Source organism: Aquarana catesbeiana, linkage group LG04, assembly GCF_042186555.1.
Source record: "Aquarana catesbeiana isolate 2022-GZ linkage group LG04, ASM4218655v1, whole genome shotgun sequence".
Classification (NCBI taxonomy): domain Eukaryota; kingdom Metazoa; phylum Chordata; class Amphibia; order Anura; family Ranidae; genus Aquarana; species Aquarana catesbeiana.
In genome coordinates this window covers 124455631-124468257 of record NC_133327.1, presented here as the reverse complement: position 1 = coordinate 124468257, position 12627 = coordinate 124455631, and the positions used below count along the sequence as shown (strand labels likewise).

Genomic DNA, 12627 nt, shown 5'->3' with positions numbered 1-12627 from the left:
TTATTAGCACTGCTGCCAGTTTGTACACTGTACTAGTCCTTGCAAACTGTTACACATTTTCAGGAAATACTGTACTTGGATCCATTTCTTCACTGCAATATTTATGATTAGTTTTCACATTCTCCAGCTACACTGAATAACTTTGTTTCTAAGTGTCTACTGCTAAACCTATCCTCCATCTGATTCTTGAGGTTTGTACTGTATGTATTCTGATGAGCGGTGCGTCATTCTGTATAAGCTCTGCTACCTGCACATTTCTTGTGGCAATTAAAGGCTATGCTCAACCTATATTTAATAATGGAAAATATCACAGTTCCCCAGGAAGTGAGTCAAGTAGCAAAACTAAACGTTCAGTTGTCAAGAGAACTGAACATGAGTTCAGTGTGACTTTTATCCTGTATGAATGAAGGTTAACCTCCTCAGCTGGGTATACCATAATTAAGGAGATGTGTCTGCTGGTCCGTTATTACAAGTCTGCAGGTTCAGTGTGGTGCACACGAGTCGCTGCTTATAAGGAAGGGAAAAGCTCTTTAGAAACAGGTTAAAATTAGGGATGAGCTCCGGTGTGTTCGCACACCCCATGTACAGAGCCCACCAGGAAGTCGGCACTGCGCTGCGCTAATCACAGGCAGTGAGACATTGGGAATGTGTCATCGGGAAATGTGTCACTCCCTGTGATTAGCGCAGCGCAGTGCCGACTTCCTGGCGGGCTCTGCACATGGGGTGTGCGAACACACCGGAGCTCATCCTTAGTTAAAATATGTGTGAGATAACTAAAGTGGATGGATTTTGTAAGTTTTTTCATGCATTTAGTATTTATGTGTAGATAAGCACATACCCCAAAACATTACCTTGATCTGCAAACATTTTGTTGTTAGGAAACCATTCATCAAATCAGTGTGCGTTGTGAACGAGTCAGCATTTGAATCAACAAATTGCAATGTGGATTAGCTACTATTGGCAACTTTACAAGGGTGCACACACCACTTCAGGCAAAAAAATGGACACACCCGGTCCAAGATGCTAATCCCGGCTCATCACCGTAGGCAATATCAAGAAGAGAAGAAAAGATTGATCGCACACTTGAATCCAAAAGATGCTGTAGAAATGTCTTTATTGTCATGAGCCAGACAAAATTGCAGTGGTGATCAGTTGATGACTATTGGCAACATGCTGAGTTATATTCAGTTCATGACTCTCGCTGTTGGTGCTTTGTGGTGGTACTGTGACAGCCCACATTATCAATAAATGTTGATTTGACTTTTAACGTACATTTATAGAACGGTAATTAATACGAAATTCACTGCTTCAAGAAATTACCAAGGTAATCAGAAATATTAGTGTATGGTTTCCAGATGAAGATGTATGGAAACTAGTCCTAAATTTTAGCACTGGGTCAGTTTTGAATTTAAAACTCTATATAACGTGCAGTTTTCAAAAAGTACAATTTAAAGCTAATGTAAGTATCCTGTACAAACCTTTACATCTTTGAAACTTTGCAGTGTTGGTAGGGATGGGCAGGGTCCCCCCGAGGAGGACGTTGAGGGGTTGGCTCACAGTAAATAATGGCAGCTTGGCAGCACAGGAAATGCTGTAGGTGGTAAGTGGTGCTCTGACCCTACACAGGGGTTCTCAGTTGGGCTCAGTTTTTATTGATGAAATTTAGTTTGTAAAGCATTTTTGGGAAAATACAATTCTCATCTTTCTTATTTCATGCGATCTCCTCTTGGCTCTTTCAGTCACTTCTTGTCTACATGCACATGCTTTGGCATGGGCAGCACATTATTGCAACGAACTGATTGTCTTATAGTGACAATATGGTGGACTATGCCTGTATAATAAGCTTTGGCATGGCCACCCATTGCCGCTATCAAACGTAACCATGCAGGAACACTTTTGGGATACAGTAGCCACCCTGTAAGAAGTCCTTGGAAGGTTCAACAGGTATTATTTTAAAATGAACACATAACAAAAAAACAAAAAAACAATTACCACGTTAAAGTGGTTGTAAAGGCTGAAGATTTACCTTTATGTAAATTTACCTTTACTATCACTTTAAAGCTTATATAATATTTGATTTTAGCGATTTGATTTAGGTCTATTGTAATACAGCCACACACATATATATTTATTCATAAGCATCATATTTGTGTCCAATTTCATCATTAAAAAATAAAAATAAAGTTAGACTTAGTGTCTGTATTGCCGGTCTTTGGCCTTGTGTCGGTGGCATCTATTTGAGACATTTCTAAAATCATTAAATAATATAGCCATTTTTTTTTGTCCGGCTCGCTTTATTTGCTCCTCATACTGCCCCAAGCTGCGCTGCCTGTCTTCAGGTATGTGGGTGCCCCCTGTTCCAATGGAGTCCCCCCACAGTCGTCACTTGGTGTGCTTTCCTGTTTTGAACTACCATCTTAGATGCAGCTGCTCTCAGCGCCCCATACACAGGCAGCCCTAGACATAGAACCAAAGCTTTGCCTCTCCTTCTACAAAGTGGTGATTGACAGCCGCTCCCTAGTTTTGGCTTTGATTCTGTGTCTCTCATGCTGCCTGTGTGTGCAGTGCTGGGAGCAGCTGCACAAAAGATTGTAGTTCAAAACGAGAGCATGTACAAAGTGAAGATTCCAGTGGGACTTTATAGGTTCTGCCAGGCACAGGGAAAAGCCACATATGAGAAGTAGAGCAGTGCAGCCGGAGACAGTTGAGGAGCAAACAAAGGAGAAAAGACAGGAAGAGCATGCAAGTCTCGCTATCAGCATCTCATTTTACAAACAAATTGGCTTTAATATCAATTTAGGAATTTGTTGACCGGCAGCCCGTGTGACCTGCAGAAGACCTTCTGATTTGCATTTCTATAAACTTATACGGGAACCAATTTTAAATGAACACACAGTTGTCAACACTGGCCTTTAAAAGTTGCATTTACTAATAATAATAATAATAATAATAATAAAGAAAACTACAAGTCTAAAGATTAGTAAACAGGGGGGGTTAATTTGCTAAAGGCAAATAGGCTGTGCCCTTTGCAAAGTGCAGTTGCTCCAGAGCTTAGTAAATGAGCAGAAGCTCTGCTGACATCCATTATCCAATCATGTGCAAGTAAAAATGCTGTTTTTTTAATTTTCCTTGCGCGTGATTGGGTACTTTACCCCATTTTCTAAGCTCTGGAGCAACTGCACATGGAGAGTGCAACTGTACATTGCAAAGTCTATTTGCCTATCAACCTCATAGTGTACCAGAATTGTAGTATGCCAGAAAAAAACTGTTTGCAAGCAAGTGTTTGAACTGAACGGCAGGTACATTTCCTTTCTCATCAGTAGTTGCCCTAACTAAGGGGCCACAATATATTACATTTGACAGAGCCCCGTTTACAACGAGGCTCCAACATCATTCAATGGCACGTTGTGACTATATTTGCACTTTTTGATTATCCTTGTATTATTTTATATCTTTCCATTACCTCTGACTTCGGTTATCTCTTTACTTCGGTTTCAATACAATATGACAGGGTAGATCATAATTCCGTGGAATGTCAGGTTAGAATGCGAACAGGAAAATTGACTTACGCAATATAGCAACTAACATTTCCTGTCTGTCACTGTCCCCATTGTGAAGAAATGGATTCCGGAATTATCACACTATAAATCTGAGGATCATCTTCCCCAACCACTTCCCTTCTCCTCTCCTCTCCTTTCCTTGTGTTCATGCATACCGCTGCATAGATATATACATATAAACTCATTTCACAGTAATTAACATAAAACCAAGCAGGATACACAGAAAGTTTTGTATCTATTACAGTATTAAATATATTTCTTCAGAGCCATTTCTTTATGGGTAAAGAGAGACTGATACATGTTCAATGTGATTTCATGTCCGTTAAATGTAGAAAGACTTTCTCCTTTGCTTAATTTAAACCCCCTTTGTTGACCAGAAATTCGTTTCTGCTTTATTTTTAGTATACCTATTACACCTATTGTTAAAATATATGTACAAGTACCACCACACTACCATGATAAGTATATTCTTGCAGAATGTTATATTACCGGGCTTGCTGCTAAACACTGATGTGTATTCCCACACCAACTGAACACTGTTACGCTTTTTTGTATTATTTTATTACACATTCTTATCAAATCCCAAGTATAATTGTGAAAATAAAAAATATTCACTAAAAAAGGTGCTAAAGTAATAGAAATAATAAATTAATTATTTTGGATGTTGCACAACTATAACTCTCATGATGCTATAGCAGGGCATTGTGAAACATTGCATTCATTGACTGCAAACATGCTCTTTTGTATATATTACTTGTTTATATATCATTATGTGTAGGACCCTGGCAACCAATGCCGTCCGGCCCCTAATCTACATATAGGGCGCCGGACGCATGAATTCCAATGGGTTTTTTTTTTTTTTTTTTAAGCTTTTTTTTTTTGCTTCAAAAAAGGGGTGGGCTTGGGGCGCAGAACTCTAATATTCGCTATTGTTGTCCTGATTCTCTTCCCCGCCAATCAGGAAGTGGGACTTTTCTCCCGATTGGCCGAGAGGAGAATCGATCCTATTGGCCGATGAGGAGGAGGAGGGGGAAGGAGAAGCAGGGGAAGCTGCCGTGAAGCCCAGGAGGAGGAGACGAGGGGTGAGGCTGCCCGACCTACCAACTGGGAAGGGGGGGTGTCAGCATGTGGATTGTTCCCCCCCAAAAAAATATACCACCAGGCACCACTGCTGGCAACAATTCCAGTTACACAGATCATGAAGAATTAATATGAAAAAATGACTGATTAAACCCATAAGTCCTTTTTTTGCGCTACTACTTTTCCTTTGTACTAACTTTTGAGGTCCATTCATCAAACCAAAAAGAATGACAACTGAGGAGAAAAAAAAAAGGGGGATTTTTTTTCCAAAAAAGGGACATTCCCTCCAGATGAGGGACAGTGCCGACGTATGTGTTTTGAACTATTATACATACTGTAGAGCAGTGATTCTCAATTTTTTTTTCTTTACCAAGGCCTCACATCTTGGTCACAGTAAACTCCTGGGGTTTCATTATTCGATATAATAGAAGTAAAAATTAAAGTTTTGTGGGAGCTGGTAGAAAATGTAACTGCTATACACATCATACGCCACTGGTTTAGCATAATTAGCGACAAAACAAATATCTGAATGAAAAGAATAAATAAAATGTGCAGTTTTGGATAGTAAAGCCTCTCAGGCCTCACTAACTTGGACAGTTGGCCTCAAAGTTGGAGAGCCTATTGTAGAAGTTCAAATTTACAAACTGTTCTAAGGAAAATGTGAAGATGTTATCCATATTGGATACTCTGGGCATCCTCTCTTTTTCCCCATCACTACCAACACAGCTGGTTGCTTTCAAGGAACTTGCCACATTAAATTTTAAATATATATATATAAAGATGATATAATACACTTCAGAAGAACATCATTATTTTGCCTCAAAGGACAATTTCTGATTTCACATTCAGAATACAGTATCTTCAAGTGAAACGTCATCATTGATAGTCCTATTTAACAGAGAGGGGAGAGGTTCCAGACAAGAGACCAGGGCCAGAGACACAGCAGGCCTGTGGTAGCCTTTTCCTGGACTGTTATCAGCCACACATTTTGTACTCCATCATCAATAAATATACAGTCATAGCACTGGCGCTGGTATCATCTCTCCACGTTCTTCTTCCATTTTGATTGGGCATTGCAAGCCTCTTCTGCAATAAAAACCTAACCTATTCACAATTTTTTACATTTTTATCTTTAGTTCCACTTTATTTAAATATTTTCAGAATATTTTAAGCCAAGCAAAAGATCACTACAATAAATAAATAAAATAAAATAACTGATCCTAGAGGTGATGATACTGTTGCTTTGACAACAATTGTGTGCCCACTAATTGAAGTGATGGAATTTCAGCACCGTAGTAAGACATCTTATTTATCAGTCAGTTTGATGCAGTTTATCAAATCTATAATACTTTTTTTTCCAAAATTGATATTTTCACAAGTTTTCATTACAAATGTTAAACAGAAGATCCTGTAAAATTCTGGCCAATTGTTAAATTTAGGAATCCTTCCAATACAGCCTTGCTGCTTCCTTTATCCGGTGCAGTATATATACCTGGCCATGTCAGGTAGGCGAGGAGCAGTGTTTTTTTGGATTATACAAGTGAAAAAGTGGTAATGTTAGGAGGTTTAAGAGAGGTTACATAAAAAATGAAGAACAAAGATTTCAATTATTTAGTGTTTGCTACCCCTCACTGCCAATCCCTTCATTTGCTTCTGCTCATCAAACAAATAAACAACGTACAAAATCATCCATAACATGCCCCCAACGATATCACCAACCTTGTCTCAAAACCAACCAAACCATTCTCTTTGCTCCTTCCAAGACCTCCTGCACTCTAGCTCCATTGTCACCTACTCTCATGATCACATCCTCTGAAACTTCTTAGCCCAATCTGTATATCTCTTACTCTATCCATCTTTAGGCAATCCCAGAAAACTCATCTCTTCAGAGAGGCCTATAATAATCTGTACTTATACTTTCTCAATCAGCTCATCTATTACAGTTATTACTTTTTTGTATCACTTGACCCTTCCTTTTAGATTGTAAGCTCTAACAAATCCTCTGATTGCTCTTGTATTGAAATGTGTTGTAACTGTAGTGTCTTCCTCCATTTTTTAAAGTGCTGTACAAACGGTGGGTGTTATATACATGCTGTATAATAATTATAATAATAATACATAGAGAGATATTTTAAAATTGACACAGTAGGCGAGACCCTTAGCCAAAAGTCCACTATTGAAATGGAAATTGGCAGCTCTAAAAACAAACTTTTCTGCTGAATAACATACCCTGGAAAATTTCACAACTTGCATTACTCAGAAGTGATAGTTCGTTTTCAATGTTTCACAGATGGGGGTCATGTAATTCCCAGATCCTTTCCAGCATAGGAAGCATTACCTCATAGAGACAGATTTGCATGGAATGTCTGTATCCTCTCTCAGTAAATATTTATCTTATTGGAACAATTAAATTTTTCATTGCAATACAGTATACATGAAGAGAAGGGGTGAAGAAAAAGTATGTGGGGTGGGGGCAATCGGGGCTAATGTCTACAGCCGATTTTGTCAGGCACTGTGTTTTCTATTCGAATTACAAACGCAGTACTTGATAACAAAAGGCTGCATGTGAACTACTTTGCATACAGTTGAAATGCATCTCAAAAAGATATGCTACAGTCACAAAAATGCAGTGCAATGCAGGTCTAATGCAGTCTCTGACCTGTTGTGTACTTCTCAATTAAAGTCTATGGGATTTTGCTGACCTGCATTTGACAGGCTTTCCAAACACATGTCAAATGCAGGCAAACAATGCCCATGATATGAGCCCCTAACACACCTGTTACATTGTCCTGAGTGGGACACTTATCTACCACAGCTCTTTTATAATTGGCAAAGTCGTGAATGCTTATTTTCTAAATGGCAATGCAGAAACCACCCTTAGGTGGCACGTGCACTCATTAAAGTAGAATTCCAGGCTAAACCTAACTAACCTTAAAAATGCTCTCTCTACCCTCCTAATGCCTATGTTGATTAACCTATGTAAGAAACATGTATATGCTTACCCATGTTCACCCTGCTCCAGTCCATTCACATGATCTACTCTGTGTCAGCCAGCAGTGGCTGCAGAAGAGAGGAAAGAGCACCGACAATGCTGGAACGTCTGGGAGTGGTGACATCACCCATAATCTCCTATGGCCCAGCCATTGTCGATGCTCCCTCCTCTCCCCTGCAGCCACGCCTGACTAACACAGGGAAACCAGATCATGTGAATGGATCAGCGTGGGATGAAAATGGGTAAGTGTATGTATCTTTTTTACACAGCTTAGTCAGCATAGGTGTTAGTTTTAGAATAGATTTCTACATTAATTGATGTGAACCGATCTGCCATCAGAAAGCTTGGTTCATAGGCACAATGTACAGAGCCAATCTGAGTGGTTCTGTACCCTGTGATAGCGGTGATGACTAATCACAGTGATCACACAGTGTAAATAATGTAAATAAAAAATTGTGGTTATTAAATTGGGCAGCACAGTGGTGTAGTGGTTAGCACTCTCACCTTGCAGCAATAGTCGCTGGTTCGAATCCCAACCACGACACTACCTGCCTGGAGTTTGCATGTTCTCCCTGTGCCTGCGTGGGTTTACTCCGGGTACTCCGGTTTCCTCCCACACTCCAAAGACATGCTGGTAGCCTAATTGGCTTCTGTCCAAAAATTGGCCCTGGTGTATGGGTGTAAGTTGGGGACCTTAGATTGCAGACCCCTTGGGGACGTGTGTGGAGCACTGCATAGATTGATGGTGCTACATGGATACCCCAAATATATATTAAAAAAAAATATAGTGGATGGGATGCAATGTGCAGGGATGGGGACAATTGTGGGTGCTCTTACTGGATGGACTGGTGTCTTTATTCAATCTTACTATGTAACTAAATACATGCAGAAGAATGTTCTATCTGTCTCATGCAATCAGCAGGCAAAGGATGTCCGACGGCACACGCTGATCTACAGTGGTGTAGTGGTAGCACTCTCGCCTAGTAGTAAGAAGGGTCACTGGTTCGAATCCCAACCACGACACTACCTGCCTGGAGTCTGCATGTTCTCCCTGTGTCTGCGTGGGTTTCCTCCGGGTACTCCGGTTTCCTCCCACACTCCAAAGACATGCTGGTAGGTTAATTGGATCCTGTCTAAATTGTCCCTAGTATGTATGAAAGTGAGTTAGGGACCTTAGATTGTAAGCTCCTTGAGGGTAGGGACTGATGTGAATGTACAATGTATATGTAAAGCGCTGCGTAAATTGACGGCGCTATATAAGTACCTGAAATAAATAATGAATAAAATCTACAAGGAGAGGCTGGACGGAGCTCTGCATAAGTAAAGAATGTAGAGCTCCATCCTGACAGCAGGGAGGAGACAGATTTTCTTTCCCTGCTGAGCAAGGAAAAAAAATCCAAAATTTCCCTTAGTAAAAACAGCAAACATAGTACACAAAAACACTGACTAGGCACACATTTAACCCCTTGATCATCCTAGATGTTTAACCCCTTTCCAGCCAGTGTCATTAGTACAGTGACAGTGCAAAATTTTAGCACTGATTACTGTATTAGTGTCACTGGTTCCCACAAAGTGTCAAAAGTGTCAGTGTCCGATTGTTCACCACAATATTGCAGTCCCACTATAAAAAATAACAACAAATAAAGTCTATCCAGTGTAGTGACATCAATGTGAAATGACGAACGATGCACCCAAGGAATGTGATATGAGAGAGATGACTTCCACCACTAGACACACTCCCGCTTACCGATTTCCTATGATCTCCTATTATGGGAGATCACAAGCACTTTTGGCTTAATACCCAGCCAGGGCCTTTTTTAAACACAGAAACATTCACAGCCACAGCATCTTCATAGATTTCCATCACTCGAAGGAACATAATGCTATACGATCCCCATGAAAAAATACAAGGCTTCCACAGTGTAAAATCTTATGGTAATTTTATTATTAAAAAATGATTGCACTTACACTTAAGTAGATAAACAGAACATAAAAAATTAAGCAGGCCGGTGTTCTGACATATACTGTCCTCCTATCGGATAGTGTCCGCTCCGTACTGCGCAGGCGCAGCACTTGCGCAGTACGGAGCAGAAGGAGATGCCGAAAGTTTCCGAAATTGATCAGCTGACCATCAGCTGTACACGGCGCTCGGGCACTTGTTAGCGATGGCTGTGTAAGAGGGCCCCTCGCGGGCTCGCTTCGCTCGCCGCGCTTCGGGCACGGCCTCGCTGCGCTCGGCAACTATTTATTCTCACTCTGTGTCCACTTGGATAGTAGGGAATGAACCTGGACATAGGGTGAGAATAACAGCGCAGGCGCCGTGTACAGCTGATGATCAGCTGTTAAACTTCGGAGACTTTCGGCGTCTTGTTTGTCCTCCGTACTGCGCAGTACAGGGCGGACACTATATGATAGGGGACTGTATTTGACAAGACACCGGCTCTCCAATGCAGCCCATCACTCCAGGACGAGCGTGAAAGCGGTGATGTCAGCATGTTGCTCCTCTTACTGCGTTTGCGCAGGTCCCGGAGTGACGGGCTGCATTGGAGAGCTGGCCGGCTTGATTTTTTATGCTCTGTTTATTTACTTACAGTAAGTGTAAGTGCAATACATTTTTAATATTAAAATTACCATAAGATTTTACACTTTGGAAGCCTTTTATTTCTTCATAGGGATCGTATGGCATTATGTTCCTTTGAGTGGTGGAAATCTATGAAGACGCTGTGGCTGTGACTGTTGATGTGTTTAATAAAGGCCCTTGCTGGGTATTAAGCCGAAAGTGCTTGTGATCTCTCCCATAATAGGAGATCATAGGAAGTCAGTAAGCGGCAGAGTGTCTATTGGTGGAAGTCATCTCTCTCTTTCATATCACATTCCTTGGGTGCATCGTTCGTCATTTCACATTGATGTCACTACACTGGATGGACTTTATTTGTTGTTATTTTTTATTCATTCAATCACATTTTTTAGAAATTAGCACAACCTATTTATTGAAAAGTGTATGTTATTGTGTGTATCTCACAAGAAGTTGCAGCTTGGTTTCATTTATTCACTTTGATTTTGAGAGTAAACAGTAATTATCTTTTGCTTGTATAGTCCCACTATAAGCCACTGATCGGCGCCATTACTAGTATAAAAAAATAATTACATCCCATACATTTTATGCAAACTATCAATATACACTTATTGGGATTTTTTGTTCAAAAATATGTAGCAGAATACATGTTGGCCTAAATTTATGAAAAAAAATAGTTTTTTTTTTATTGGATATGTTTTTTTCAGCAGAAAGTAAAACATATTGTTTTTGTTTTTTTTTTTTAAATTGTCAGTCTTTTTTTATTTATAAATCAAAAAAGTGGTGATCAAATACCACCAAAGGAAAGCTCTATATGTGGAAAAATTATGTACATTTTATTTGGGTACAGTGTCGCATTACCGTGCAACTGTCAGTTAAAGTAATGCAGTGCCGTATCGCACAAAATGGCCTGGTCATAAAGGGGGGGGGTAAATCTTCAGGAGGGCAAGTGGTTATGAGCACAGGTACTCTGGTCTAGATTTCTGTTTGATGAAATGTGTGACCTGTCTGATTTGGTGATTGACTTTCCTTTGCAGAGTCCAGCCCAGTGGACGCCATCAGATGTCATGTGACAGTGCGGAAGGATGTATCTGCCCCCCCCGGAGAAGATGAGGTGGATGATGGGTCCTCTTCGCCTATTCTCTCCCCTCCAGCCCCCCTTAGCTTCCATGACTACCACATAGCTGTATATTTCTGTAAGTTCCTGCATTGTACAATTACCCCTCTCGGATTTGTCACCTGTGTTCAAAATGTTGGAGTTTGTAACAGTAATTTCAAAGAAGAAAAACATTGTATTAAAAAGAAGAAAAATCTAAATTGCACTCAATAAAAATGAATCAAAATCCTCATTGTTTGTTTTCATTTCAGATGAGAAAGACACCTGACTGCTACATAGAAATATGCTGGAGGGAATGGCGCTATTGTCTACACGATAAACCATTATGCTAGTCAGACAAAGGGTGTATACAACCATGTTTCCTCTTTTTTTAAAGGGGTTATACAGACTAAAAAATAAACATCCTTCATAGACTGCTGGGGACAATCAAATTATTTGATCTCACGCCACATGTTCAGTTTTTATTAGTACTGCTTGTAGTTATGTAATCATCCAGGCAGGGAAATGCTGTACCAAAGATAGCAAAAGATTACTGCAGGCATGATTGACAGGGAAGCCAGCCAATTGAGTGTGATGGCCATAACCTCTTTCAGTACATCTTCTACTTTCCTTTCTTGTAATTCAATTTTAATTGGTGGAAAGCAAGATAACTAATATCCGAGTGATTCATTTTTGTGCCATTCCTATTATTTTACTTTTATTTTTATTTTTTTCAACATTGCATGTTTTCATATTGAACTTTACAAATTAGACAAAAAATATGAATATTAAAGCTGAACTCCAGCCAAACTTGAACTGCAATACTAGATGAACACTAATGAAGTGTGTGCAATGTGTGGCTGCAGCTGTATTGTGTAATACTCTTACTTTCTATGCCCTCGTACAGTACAGTCAATGCCGGACCTCCGGCAATGAAACTTACGGTTCCGGCTGGAGCATACAGGTCACAGCAGGGCATCCATCCTGAAAATGTCTTGAATTCTTTTCAATAAATGCAAGGCAATTTGTGGTTGGAGGAGGCGTGGATGAACATTATTTTTTTTTTTTTTTTTTTTTTTTTTCCACATCAGCAATTTTTTAGAGAGTTTTTAAGTCAGCTGCGTCATTTACGCTGCGCCCCCTCTCTTTTTCGCATCATTGTGGCTCAAAAAAGCATAATATTAATTTTAATACAGAACTTTTAAAGTGCATTTTCTCTTTCCCTTACATCCACTAAAAATACCTGTACTTACTTATCTATTTTTTCTCCCCTCACCCCCCCTCCCCCCAAAGAAAAAAAAAAAAAAAAAAAAAAAAAAAAAAG

General features: G+C 39.9%; 1 protein-coding gene across 3 annotated transcripts in view; it reads left to right on the top strand.

The window, feature by feature from the left end:
* The window catches only part of EPHB1 (EPH receptor B1), a 453260-nt gene extending 441704 nt beyond the window's left edge, over nt 1-11556 (top strand). For all 3 annotated transcript variants that reach the window (XM_073625512.1, XM_073625507.1, XM_073625511.1), the window contains exon 17: nt 11245-11556. The gene's annotated coding sequence lies outside the window, so the exon portion shown is untranslated. The remainder of the gene's footprint in view (nt 1-11244) is intronic.
* Nucleotides 11557-12627: the final 1071 nt, after the last annotated feature.